General features: G+C 50.3%; 1 pseudogene; it reads right to left on the reverse strand.

The window, feature by feature from the left end:
• Positions 1 to 1122: 1122 nt before the first annotated feature.
• Positions 1123 to 1241, reverse strand: LOC143948490 (5S ribosomal RNA; annotated as a pseudogene).
• Positions 1242 to 14010: the final 12769 nt, after the last annotated feature.

Raw genomic sequence — 14010 nt, forward strand, 5'->3', positions numbered from 1 at the left:
TTCTTTTTTTCCCCGCTGCCACCCCCCCCCTCCTTTCTCTCCGTCTTTGCACTCTCTTCTCCCCCCGTCCTCCCTTTTGACTATGCCTTGTCTCCTTACTAGCCTTCGGGACCCAGAAGAACCCCAGGGTTCTGGACACGACCGGCTCATATTTTACTCTGGTTCACATAGGTCATGATAAGCTGGCTCGCTGTGGTCCCAGTTGTTCTCCATGATTACATTTGTCCGAACGGAGCTGCACTAGTTATACTGTACTACATGTCAGAGGTGGGGTTTCTCTCTTTTCTGCATGAAACTGTAGGACTCCCCTCTGAGAACCCAGAGTTATTTGGCTGCCTATTTTTTGTTACCATGTAATTGTGACCCTGGGTCATGCTGTATGGTTGACTGTTATATTTATGTTGTTCTACTTATACTTAATAAAAGAATTAAAAAAAAAAAAAAAATAAGTCAATGCCAACAACTTAAAAAAAAAGCCTATGGCATCGAGAAATCCCAGGCGGTCTCCCATCCAGGTACTAACCAGGTCCCAACCCTGCTTAGCCTTTGAGATCAAATGAGATTTGGCTCTTTCAGGGTGATGCAGCCATAGTAGATTTTTTCAAGCACGCTTAACCCTCTTGACAAACGCCAAGATGGTCACCTTGGGAAACAAACAAAAAAAACAAGTCAACGCCAACAACATAAAAAGAAGCCTACAGCACCTAGTGTTCCCAGGCGGTCTCCCATCCAGGTATTAACAAGGCGTGACCCTTTCTAGCCTCTGAGATCAGCGGAGATTGGGCGCTTTCAGGGTGAGGCAATCTCTTTGGGCACTCTCATCTCTCTTGAAAAATGCCAAGATGGTCACCCTGGGAAACAAGCGAAAAAAAACAGGTCAACGCCAACAACATAAAAAGAAGAATACGGCACCTGGTATTCCAACGCCATCTCCCATCCAGGTACTAACTAGGCCCAACCCTTCTTAGCCTCAGAGAAGAGAAGAGATAGGGCTCTTTCAGGGTGATTCTGCTGTAAGCGATCTCTTTGGGCACTCTCAACCCTCTTGACAAATGCCAGGATGGTCTCCTTGGGAAACAAGCGAAAAAAATAAAACGAATCAACGCCAACAACATAAAAAGAAGCCTACAATAACTGGTATTCCCAGGTGGTCTCCAATCCAGGTACTAACCAGGCCCTACTCTTCTTAGCCTCCAAGATCAGACGAGATTGGGTGCTTTCAGAGTGATGTGGCCATAGGAAATCTCTTCAGGCACTCTCAACCCTCTTGACAAACACCAAGATGGTCACTTTGGGAAACAAGCGAGAAAAAAAACAGGTCAACGCCAACAACATAAAAAGAAGTCTACGACACCTGGTATTCCCAGGCGGTCTCCCATCCAGGTACTAACAAGGCCCGACTCTTCTTAGCCTCCAACATCAAACGATATTGGTTGCTTTCAGGGTGATGTGCCCGTAGGTAATCTCTTCAGGCACTTTCAACCCTCTTGACAAACGCCAAGATGGTCACCTTGGGAAACAAGCAAAAAAAATAAATAAGTCGGAAGCTAGAGACAATACGGCCCGAGTCCTCAATTTAATCCATGCGGCGCATGTACAGGGAAGGCCCTTGCTTATGTTGTCAACGGACACGGAGAAGGCCTTTGACAGGGTGGCCTGGCACATTTTTTTTTAACAGAAAATTTTTATTAGACAAATCAGCATTACATTGCAAAGAATAGTAAATCCGATATTACACAGTTGTAGAAAGGAAAAAACCACCTTCATCCAGTAATCATTCTTAAATTAATAATCCAGCAGTACAGATAACAGGAGTAACCATTACTCTATCATAAATACAGGACATCCCCAGCGGAACTTCACAGCCATCAGGCAGGCACGGAAGGGGGGGGGGCAGGGAGGAAATGGTCGGGAGAGAGAGAACAGGGCGGTCAACCGGGGGGGGGGGATCCACCACGTCTCAGCTCAACTCAAAGTTAGGGGGAGGGGGAACCAAGATCAGCGGACGCATCTATCCAGGAAGACCAAATTTTATCAAATTTCCCTGGGCATTGTCTACTTTCAAAGGTCAACTTATACAGGGGGAGCACCAGGTTCACTGATCTCCTCCACTAGGCAGGGGTAGGGGGGTCTTCGAGTTTCCATCTCAATAGAATCTCGCGTCTGGCATAATACAATGCGAAGGTAAGGCACAGTTTGCAGTACCTGTCCCCCTCAACGTCTGCCAAATGGCTCAATAGTAGGGTTTGAGGGTCAACCTGAAGGTTCGACCCGGTCACAGCATTTAGCGTAGAAACCACTTCCTCCCAGTAGGGCTGGATTTTGGGACATGACCAGACCATGTGCCAGAAAGTGCCCACCTCCTGTTTACACCTTTGACAATTAGGGTCCCTTTGGGGGTAAATACGCGCCAGCCTCTGCGGGGTGAAGTAGGCCCTATGCAGGAATTTAAATTGTATAAACCTGTCCGAACTCCACTTCTCCCGGGATTTGGTCAAACTAGTGTCATGTTCTGCCATGAGGTAAAGATATAAGGTCGACAGGGTTCTCCCTATCACCCTGGAAGTCAGAAGATGTTCAATGGAGTCCGATTCCAGAGTCAGAGGGGCAGGAAACTGAGCCCCAAAGGCGTGCTTCAGTTGCCAATATCTGAACTGGAAAGAAAGTGGAAGCTCATATGTACGTCTCAGTTCTTGGAAAGTCATTAGCCTACCCTGATAAACTATGTGCTTTAAAGTGACGATTCCTCTTTTCACCCACAGAGAAGGGTCTGGGATACTATTCAGGTGAGGGAGCATGGGGTTGCCCCATAGGGGCATATGTGGGGAGATGTGGTTGGGCTTTCCATAGCTCCTCCTTGTCTCCCGCCAGACCCTCACCGTGGTACGCATCAAGCCCGTCATGGAGGAGCTCGCCCTAAGCCCCCGAAATGGTAGGTTACTCAGAGCTGCATAGGAGCCAAGGATGGCTGCCTCCAGGGTGACCGCCGGGTTTTGTGTGGGCTGGGAGAACCACCACCGAATTGTGACCAAAACGGCCGCCCAGTAGTAGATCTGAAAGTTTGGGAGCGCCAGGCCCCCCCCCTCCCCAATAGTGGGAGATATAGTATCTGCTTAGCTACCCTGGGGGGTCTCCCAGCCCAGACAAAGGATATCAACAGACTCTCCAGTCTCTGGAAAAAAGTCCTGGGAATGTATTACGAAAGAAGTACAGATACTTGGGGAGATAGATCATTTTTAACAAATTGACTCTGCCCACTGGGGATAAAGGGAGGGATCGCCATGCCGCGCACCTAGCCCCTAATTGTGTCATGAGTGGCTGTATATTGTCCTCCAGATAGTTCTGAACTCTACCACTGACCTTAATCCCCAGGTATATAAAACTTTCCACTCATTTAAGCTGTGGATGAGGCACGCGAGGGGTCGAGGAGTGGAGTGGGAAAACAACCGGTTTGTCCCAATTGATGCGGATACCTGAGTACTGACCGAATCAATTAATCAGTTCCAGTGCAGTGCCCAAAGAAGACGACATGTCCGCTAAATAAAGCAGAGCATCATCTGCATACAAGGATAGCTTTTCCTCGATGGGCCCTACTTGTATCACCTTTATCCCAGTATCCGCTCTCAGCAAAATAGCCAAGGGCTCCATCGCAAGGACAAATAAGGCTGGTCAGAGGGGGCGCCCCTGTCTCGTACCCCGTGCCAGCTGAAACTGCCCGGAGAGACAGCCATTGGTACGGATTCTAGCAGAGGGGCTGTGGTACAGCATGCGGATCCAATTCGTAAATCCTGGGCCAAATCTGAATCGCGAGAGCACCTCCCATAGGTAACCCCACTCGACAGAGTCGAAAGCCTTCTCCGCGTCGAGCGAGGCCACTACACCCGTCTCCCCCCGGCCGCTCTATCTATGTGCGTGAGTAGGCGTCTGATATTAATGTCTGTGCCTCTGCCTGGCATAAAACCTGTTTGGTCACTATGGACAAGGGCCGTGATGACTAAGTTAGTCTGTTGGCCAGGATTTTGGCCAGTATTTTCGCGTCCACATTTAACAGTGATATAGGGCGGTATGACGAACACAAGGTGGGGTCTTTCCCCGGCTTGGGGATCACCACTATGATCGCCTCGCTCATGGTGTCGGGAAGTTTATCAATATGCGACGACGCAGAGAATAGATGGTGGAGTCTTTCAGAGAGCTCCGTAGCGTAGTGCTTATAGAATTCCGCCGGGATTCTGTCCGGTCCCGGCGTCTTACCCGCCTGCATAGATTTAAGGGCCTGGAGAATCTCCAGAACCGTGATAGGGGCGTCCAGCCTATTTCGGTACGTTTCCGTGAGGATTGGTATATCTATGTCGGCCAAGTAGGTCGTTAGTTCTTCCTTACTGTAATCCGACCTAGAGGTGTAGAGAGATGTATAAAACTCTGCAAAACAGTTATTAATCCCGTCTGGGGTGTGAAGCAACTGACCGGATTTGTCCCTGATATGTGAAATACTCAACCCTCCTGCCTGTTCCCTGGAGAGCCAGGCCAGCATCCTCCCCGACCTTTCCCCCTGCTCAAAGATCCGCTGGGACTGAGCCAGCATTCTCTTCTGGGTGAGAGAGGTACGAAGATCAACAGCCTCCCTGGTCAGGATTTGCAGTTGCCAATAATGTTGGGGGTCCCGAGTGCGGACAAAAAGAGCCTCCGCGCAGACCGCCTCTCCCTCAGCTTTTTTTAGCTCTGCTCTACGTTCCCTGCGTATTTTGCCAATGATAGTCTGATAGTGCCCCCTCGTGGTAGCCTTAAAGGCATCCCAGACTACCGTGGCCCCAGCCGAACCTGCATTCTCCTCCCAATAGCTGTTCAATTCGGTCCTAAAATGAGCATCCACAGCGGCATCTGAGATCCAGAACCTGGAAAGCCTCCATAGTCTAACCGCTGGTCCCAGGGAAAGATCCAATGTCAGAAACAGAGGTGCTTGGTCCGATATCCCCCTGGGCAATATTTGTATGTCTACGACCCTTGGGAGGACTGGGCTCCACGCAAAGACCAAGTCAATGCGGGAGAATTTTTTATGGGTGGCAGAGTGACATGTAAATGCCCGAGACCCGGGGTGTCTCCACCTCCAGACATCCGTCAGGCCATATGTGTCTGCCCAGGCAGCCAGCCCAGGTCCATGGTGTCCCCCCGGAGTCAGTCTGTCCATGTCTGGGCCAGGAACTAGATTAAAATCACCCAGGATAAGAGCATTATCAGAGGCAAACTCGGCCATCTTGCTAGTGATTTGGTTCAGCATCAGCAATGAGGCCGGCGGGGGCAAGTATAATCCCACAATGGTCCAGGTCATTGAGTAAATTGTCGCATGAATAATGACATACCTGCCGTCCGGGTCCAAGGCCAGATCCAGGAGCCGAAAGGGGAGGGACTTCAATACTAGGACACTTACCCCCCTGGCAAAACTAGAGTGGGTGGAGTGGTAATGGTACCCCACCCAGGGTTTTTTGAGGGAAAGAAGTCTACTGCCGATGAGGTGCGTTTCCTGGAGTACACATATGTGTGGGTTATAACTTTGAAGAAATTGGAACACCAGGGATCGCTTAACCGGGGAGTTCAATCCCCTGGTGTTCCAGGATACAATGTTAAGTGTAGACATGGATTCTGGGGGCAGTGGAAGGATCAGGATCATTGTGGAACCCTGCTCCCGGATTAGACCGCTGGACCCGGGACATACATATCCAAGGACAATGCAACACTGAAATATCAATATTTTTAGTAAACAAGTACAACAAAACTAAACAGAGAACAAACAGATAACCCCAATAACCATACATGAAAAAAGAAAAAGGGAAACAAAAGTCCCTGGCCCCGTTAGGGGAACAGTCCCCACCCCCCACCCCACCCAACCCCCTTAAACTGAGGAGGGTATTCATCCCAAAGTGTATCAGCTCGCCGGCTGCAACTGGAGGTCCCTGCAGGAGGCAAGTTCCACCCCCCCAGACATCCTGGGGGGGTTTAGGTAACCAAGTGAGCGGCTCACTAGGCGTGAGGCAACCGCCTGCTCTATGAAGGAGGCTGACAGGGACATGGATCTGGGAGGATAAAGAAAAATTACAGTTTGTCCCATCAGTGAAAATGATCCAAAAAAGGGGAAGAAGGAACATATGGTATGAGCCCCCATGCTCCAGGAGGGAGCAGGAAAGGGCAAAGAGGAGCGGCATGTCACAGCCTTCTCCCGACCGTATCTCAGGTCAGGGGTATCAACTTGAACTCCCGCTACCGGGGAGGTTGCTGCCAGCATTAGAGGTGAGCCCACCATCGGTGCAAACAGGGCACAACAGGTGCAACAAAGGCCGTGGGCATCCCAACAGTAGAATGGGTTGTAAACAATTCCGAAGAGGTAGTTAGTCGATCAGCGGGCCGGCGCCAGCGAATCAATCCAGGCGGATGCCTCTCCGGGGGTGTTAAAGAAGCGGGTCGTCTCTCCATCCGGGCCAGAAAAAGAACACTATAGCGGATGTTACGTGCTCTCAAAGCCGCTTTCACGTAATCAAAGGATTTCCTCGGGGCGTGGTCTCGGCATGCAGCGGTGAGGACGCACTGTCCCTGAGCTCCGGCGCTGACCCCGGTATTTTAGCACTTATTTGCCGCATGAACTACTCCAAACGCCCGGGAACGATGGGTAGGAGAACCGGCAAGTCCCTGCCGAAGAAGGGCGCGCCCGAGGGATCGATCAAACGGTTCCTGGCGGAGCCTGATGAGGTGGGGGACATGGATGGCCTAGGCCGCTCTCTGCTTACCACGAGCGCGGCCGCAGGCCCCGCCCCCCGCCCCAGGCCTGAACGCAGATCGCAATCCCCGGCCTCGTCGGCGGGTTCTGACGGGGAAGAGAGTGAGACAAGACGATCGGAAGTGGCAGTGCTGGTGAGCGGACTTCCTACTAAGTCTGAACTGGCATCGATGCTCTTGGGGCTAGAGAAATCCATCAAGAGAGAAGTGTCCGCTGTCCGTTCGGATCTCGCGCAAGTTTTGGACCGCGTAGGGGAGACCGAGCAGAGGCTGGACAGGCATGCTACCGCCATTAGGTCTCTGCAAGCAACTACCCGCTCTCTCGCTATCGCTCATCGGTCTTCCCTCTATAAGATCGAGGACCAGGAGAACCGTAACAGACGGAACAACATCTGGATCCGGGGGCTCCCGGAGGCGACCGGGGACAAGGAGCTCCTCCCAATGGTAAGAGGCATCTTTAAGGGCCTATTGGGGAATGCGGCTGACCATCCTTTGAAAATTGACCAAGTTCACAGGGCCTTCCGCCCTCGTAACCTGGCGGCGGAGACTCCGCGTGATGTGATCTGCAGAGTGCACTATTTTGAAGAGAAGGAACGCATCATGAAAAAACTCAAGGGGACCCCAGTCCTGGACTTTGATGGGGCGTCACTCTCTTTTTTCCCTGATTTAGCCAGGGAGACTCTGGAGAGACGCAGGGCCCTGCGTCCCCTAAGGCCGCGTACACACGGGCGGACTGTTCGCCCAACTTAGTCCGCTGAACAGTGTTTCAGCGGACAATCCGCTCGTGTGTGGGCTTCAGCGGACTGTTTCAGCGGACAGTCTGACGAACAAAGTCTTACGGAATTTCCGTAAGACAGTCCGTCCAAACTTGGTTTCAGCGGACAGTCCGCTCGTGTGTAGGCTAGTTCGACAGACTAAGTTTGCTGCATGCTCAGAAAGGATTTCCACGGCGAAGGTTGCATTGCAGTGTATTGGACGTCGAATTTCTCGTCCCATCGTACGTGCCGTTCACGTCATCGCGCACGCTTTCAGCGGACTGTCTGCTCATCGTATGTGGTCAAGTCCGTTCATGCAAATTTTGAACGGACTGTTTGTCGGATTGTCTGACGAACTTAGTTGGGCGAACAGTCCGCCCGTGTGTACGCGGCCTGACTGAGAAACTGCGCTTGTCCTCCATCAACTACCGGTGGAGTTTCCCTGCCGCCCTGATCGCACACAGAGATGGGAAGACGGCGGTTCTGCGGTTCCCAGAAGATCTGGAAAAATTCTGCATGGATGTGAGCATATCCCCGCCGGATTTTCCGGGTTGGCAGGAAGGCATCCCACCCCTACCGAATAATCCTGAGGAGCCATGGCAGTGAGTGTCCCGCAAGCAACGCGTCCCCTCTTTTAGCCCAGCTAATATGCATGCATAGATGGCACGTCTGATGGCGCTCTTCTGTCCAGTATTCCGCACTGATGGCACGGCTTCCCTGGTCCCGCAAGTATAACAAGTTGTTTATGTTACCTTTCATTTTTATTTCTGTTTTGGTGTTTAACGTCATACTCTCTCAGCTGCCTACGGGGTGTCTAATTTAATGGGAACGAAGTGTTGGAGTGCCTACGGGTGGTCCTGCACCGGGGACACTTGGGACATGCCTCTGACTGTCTCTACCTCATGACACTTGGATCCCCTATTGTGAACGTTGGTGGCTGGTGTTCTCGGTTCTTGTGTTTCCCTAAGTGTACATGAACTCTGTGCTATTTCTTTCATTTATGTGTTATTATATACTTTGTAATTTGGGGTTGGAGTCGGAGCTGCGGCCTGCGACTTCTGTTTTAGACGGTTGCGAGTTGCTGCTGCCTGGCCACATGTGTTTTCCCTCCGGGGGGCGTTGGGCGGGTCTTGGCCCCCGGGCTCCGGCCGTTTCGATGGCTGGGGGGGGGGGAGGGGCCCGGTCAATTGCTCCTTTACTGCACTGCAATCTGCTGTGTGCGCATGCCGCGGTAGACCCAATTGGGTCTGGGTTGTGTGTGCTGCAGGGGTTGCAGGTCATAACCTGTAATACTTACCTTCTCACTACTCTCCTTCTCTTTCCTCTCCTTTTCACACTTTTTCTTTCATCCCCCTGCCCTTTACTTCCCCTGCCTCTGGTCCTGTTTCCTGGTAACGGGCTGTATTTGGAGTTCTCTGACGGATCCCCATGGCCACGGTGGAATTGTTATCGTTAAACGTGAGGGGTCTCCATGCCCCTGGTAAACGTCATAGCCTATACCGGGAACTGGGTCGCCTGCGGGGGGACATTGTCTTCTTGCAGGAGACCCATCTTACCCACACCACTTCGGTGAAATTATTCTCCCCGCAATACCCAATCTGGTATTATAGTCTCTCTGATGTGCATAAGGCAAAGGGTGTGGCCATTGGGTTCCGTGGAGGTACCCCTTTTAACATGGTAGAGATGTTGAGTGACCCTCACGGACACTTTCTGTTCCTCAGGGGCAGCCTGGGCGGGATGCCATGTACGTTGGCGACCCTCTATGCTCCTAATCGAGATCAGGCCACTTTTATTGCCACTACACTTGCGAAATTGAGGGACTTTGCTAGTGGATGTGTTATCCTGGCTGGAGACTTTAATGTCCCCTTGGAACCAGTGTTTGATACGTCCGTGGGCAGGTCTTCGGTTCCTCGTAAGCATCTTGCATACATTCGTAAACGCTTGTGTGACGCCCAGTTAATGGACGCATGGAGGATAATGCATCCGCGAGCAAGAGACTATACGTATTACTCGAGCGCCCACCAATCCTATTCCAGGATTGATTTTTTTTTCTTGATCACCACCACCTTTCCCTATTGACAAATTCAGTAATTGCTTCATCAACCATATCTGATCATGCCCCCATTTTGCTTACCATTAATATCTCTTCGTTGCCCCGAAAACCAGCCAATTGGAAATTAAATGAGAACCTTATTAGTGAGGAGGCAGACAAAATACACATGCAAGAGGAACTAAATCAGTATTTCAAAGATAATACCCACCCAGACATTTCCCCAGGAGTACTGTGGGAAGCCCATAAGGCCCATATGCGAGGTAAATTCATGGAGTTGGGCTCCAGAAGGAAAAAGGAATTTGCGCAGCAACAATCTAAACTATTGTTAGAAATTAGCGCCCTTGAGTCACAACACAAGGCCAGTCTCGCTCAAGCCACACTACATAACCTAACAATGAAGAGGGAGGAGTTGAAGGCCATGTACCATGAGCAATGGAAACGGGAAGCCCGTAGGGTGTCACAAAAATTCCATGAATGGGGTAATAAACCGGGGAGGCTTTTGGCTCGTTCCCTACAACAGGCAAAAACCAGGGCTTTCATTGATAAAATTAAGACAGCTTCTGACACTCTCACGCATGAGACCACAACTATAGCCAAGGAATTTCATGCTTTTTACCAACGCCTATACCATGTCCCTCACGCTGTGCCGGACTTGGTGGTTAGGAGAACTCTGATCCAAGAATATCTACAGCAGGCCAACTTGCCCAAACTGAACTCTGACGCCCTCGCCTCATTGGACGGAGAGTTTTCTGTCCAGGAGTTCAAAGTAGCACTGAAGGCTATGGCGAGTGGCAAGGCCCCTGGACCGGATGGCTTTACGGCCTTTTACTATAAGGCCTTAGCGGAGACCCTGCTGCCGCGCCTCACCTCTTATGCTAACATGATCTCACAGGGGGGGACACCCCCTCCAGAGACGCTGCATGCACATATCTCGGTGATTCCTAAGTCAGGGAAGAACCCTAGTTTATGCGGGAGTTATTGACCTATATCTCTCGAATCTAGACGCTAAACTGTATGCCAAAGTTATAGCAAACAGGCTTCTACCCCTACTTCCACGCTGGGTTTCCAGTGATCAGACTGGGTTTATCCCGGGTAGGGAGGCATGCAACAATGCTCTCCGCACCCTGTCCCTGATGGCTTGTGCTAGGGGGTCCGCCCAGCCCACCCTGTTACTTTCTACAGATGCGGAAAAGGCGTTTGACAGGGTGGACTGGGAGTATCTCATGGCGACCCTGTCTCACTTGGGAATCAGCCAAACTTTTCTATCTCACATTTCAGCACTATACCATTCCCCTACAGCTCAAATTCGTGTTAATGGTACCCTAAGTGAATCATTTACACTCTATAATGGTACACATCAGGGCTGCCCCCTCTCGCTCTATCCCTGGAACCCTTCCTCTCTACAGTTAGACACAATCCAAACATCCATGGGATCACTGTTGGTGATCGAGAACACAAATACGCTGCTTATGCAGATGATATTCTGTTCTACATACAACAACCCCTGATTTCCCTTCCCAATCTGATGTCTGCCTTCTCACAATTCGGTCTCATATCTAATTTTAAAATGAACATGTCCAAATCGGAGATTCTTAACGTCTCTATCCCCGGGGAAACTGTGGTTCGTCTTAGAGACTCCTTCCCTTTTAGCTGGCAAACACACAAAATGAAATATTTAGGCATCTACCTCACACCTAAACCTATTTTGCGTTAACTATATACCCCTTCTTAATGCAATTCGAATGGACTTACAAAGATGGTCCCAAGTCGCACATTCGTGGTTAGGGAAAATTAGTGTGATTAAGATGAATATCCTACCCCAGATTCTGTTTTTATTCCAGATGATTCCAGTGGGTATTCCAGCTAGTTTTTTAACGCTCATAGATTCACTGATCTGCAGATATGTTTGGAACAGAAAGCGTCCGAGACTGTCCCGAGGCCTTCTAACCAGACCTAAACGGCTGGGGGGCCTGGCTTTACCTAACGTGAAACTTTACTTTTTAGCCGTTGTTTTTAACAGGATATCAGACTGGAAATATCACAAACATTCTAAACTATGGGTTGCCCTTGAATTGGCGCTCAGTGGCACGGACCTCTACACCCAAGTGTGGATTCCCAGGAAACATAGGTCATTAGCACCTAGCTCCTCTCCTCTCACCTATTCTACTCTACAGATCTGGGACTCGATATGTAAACAGCACAAGTGGTTATATCACTCTCCCATTATGCCTCTGACGGGTCATAATTACTTCCCACCAGGAAACATTGACCCCAGAATTCATTCCTGGAATCTGGGTAATACAGCCCTGCTACACCACGTCGCCAACCAGGATGGCATTGTGCCTTTATCTCAACTAATTCCTCCCTCACGGGCAACGCCCATGGATCACTGGACCTACCATCAACTGGCTGCCTTTGTACACTCCCTGCTGAAACCATTGCGCTCACTGGCTGATTTAACACCGATTGAATCGGCCTTCACGGAGGACCAGCCGGTGGAGAGGCCTTTATCCTTTTTTTACCACGCTTTACAGCTTTTGTTGATTAAGGGCTTCCCCTCCTTTTTGTCTAATTGGGAGAAAGACCTGCGCAGCGAGGTTTCGGAGGCACAAAAATCTACTATATTATCGATGGCTCATCTAACATCTACGGCCTCCCACACGGCAGAAGTGAACTATAAATTGTTAACGAGGTGGCATTATACCCCACCTGTCCTACATAAGTCTCTTTGTTGGAGAGGCTGTGGGGAACGTGCCACACATGCCCATATCTGGTGGTTCTGCCCACTCATATGGCCATACTGGCTAACTATTCTACATTGGATGAAAGTCATTCTGGGTTACCCAATGACCCATGGGTCATACTTTTTCATGGCACTGGCTCCCCAGCAGGATCCTATAGAAAATCTTTGACTCCACATTTGCTTAATGCTGCAAAGGCACTTATTCCACGTAGGTGGAAGCAACCCACGGCTCCCTCTTTACGTCAGTGGCTGATAGAGGTAGATCGCATGTATTATTTAGAGGATCTTACCTACTCCCTACAGAATAAATCGGACCTGGGGAAAAAGATTTGGTCCTGCTGGTTAGCCTTCAAGTGTACAAAGGGGTATACGGACATTATTTCACAAGATGGATAAGTTATTGTACTATCAGGTGTCCCGTCTCTTTGGCAGGGATAGGGCCGAGGCAGACCCTTCCACTCTCTTCCCCTTCCTCCCCTACCCTTTCTGGTTCTTGACCTTCTTCTCTCTATCTTTCCTTTCCACTCTTTTTCTCCCCTTGCTTCCTTTCTATTAGCTTGGTACGATGTTATTTGATTGCCGCACCAAGGGACTTTGCAGTCATGCAGTCGCAGTCCCAATTATTGGTTGGTCACTGCTTTTTTTTGTTAAGCTGGTGGGCTTAGAACATAAACGGATATTTACTTTCGAGTTGCTAACACCTCGGTGTAATATGCCTTGCACTATAACATCTGCAGCCCCTGTCTTACTTTGCATTGTATACTGTATGTGCCAAGCTTCCTGTTATTGTTTCTTTGTTTTCTTCTTTTTCAATAAACATAAATTAAACAAAAAAAAAATCAAAGGATTTCCTGAGCTTCTGAGTCTCCACCGAGTAGTCAGGGAAGATCATCAGTCTGGCATTCTGATACTGAAGGTCACCGACTATTCTAGAAGCGTGGAGAACTGCATCTCGGTCTCTAAAATTAAGAAGGCGGAGGATGAAGGTTCGCGGGGGGGCTCCGGAGGCCCCGGTTTAGGTGGTACACGGTGTGCCCTTTCCACTGCGTAGTGAGGCGAGAAACGAGCATCAGGGAGGAGGTCCCGCAGCATGCCCTCCACAAAGCAGGTGGGGTTGTTCCCCTGAGCCCCCTCTGGGAGGCCGACAATGCAGAGATTATTGCGCCGGTTCCTATTCTCTGCATCTTCAGCTCTGTATTCCAAGGCTTTAACTTTAGTTTGAAGGGTGCGAAGTGCAGCTCCATGTTCGGACACTGTGTCTTCAGTATTGCTCACCCTTTGCTCGGTCTCAGTAACCCTGGATCTGAGTTTGTCTATATCCTGTCTGATAAGACCCTTATCCAACTGCACGGCTTCCATTTTGGCTGTTAGGGTGGTTTGACAAGTGGCAATGGCCGCCATGACCTCCGCCAGCCAGGGAAGCCAGGACTCGGCTGGATCCATGGGGGCCGTCTAGGAAGCTCTATGGGCACTCCGTGTGGTACGGGTCTCCTCCTGGGGGACCAAGTCTGCCCGGGGGGGGTCTGGCTGGGATGGAAAAGACAGACGCTTGCCCCCTTTACTAAAATTCTTGCCTGAGTTCCGGCGCCTCATTCAGATGGAGTGGCGCAGGACAAGTCCAGGGCAGATCTCTGATGCCCCAGCTGTAGAGTCCGGGTGTCTTCGGGCCGTGAAGGGAGGGCTGTGGTGTGTGT

Source organism: Lithobates pipiens, unplaced genomic scaffold, assembly GCF_037356315.1.
Source record: "Lithobates pipiens isolate NorthernLeopardFrog02 unplaced genomic scaffold, aLitPip1_a1.2 Scaffold_30, whole genome shotgun sequence".
In the NCBI taxonomy this organism is placed as follows: Eukaryota; Metazoa; Chordata; class Amphibia; order Anura; family Ranidae; genus Lithobates; species Lithobates pipiens.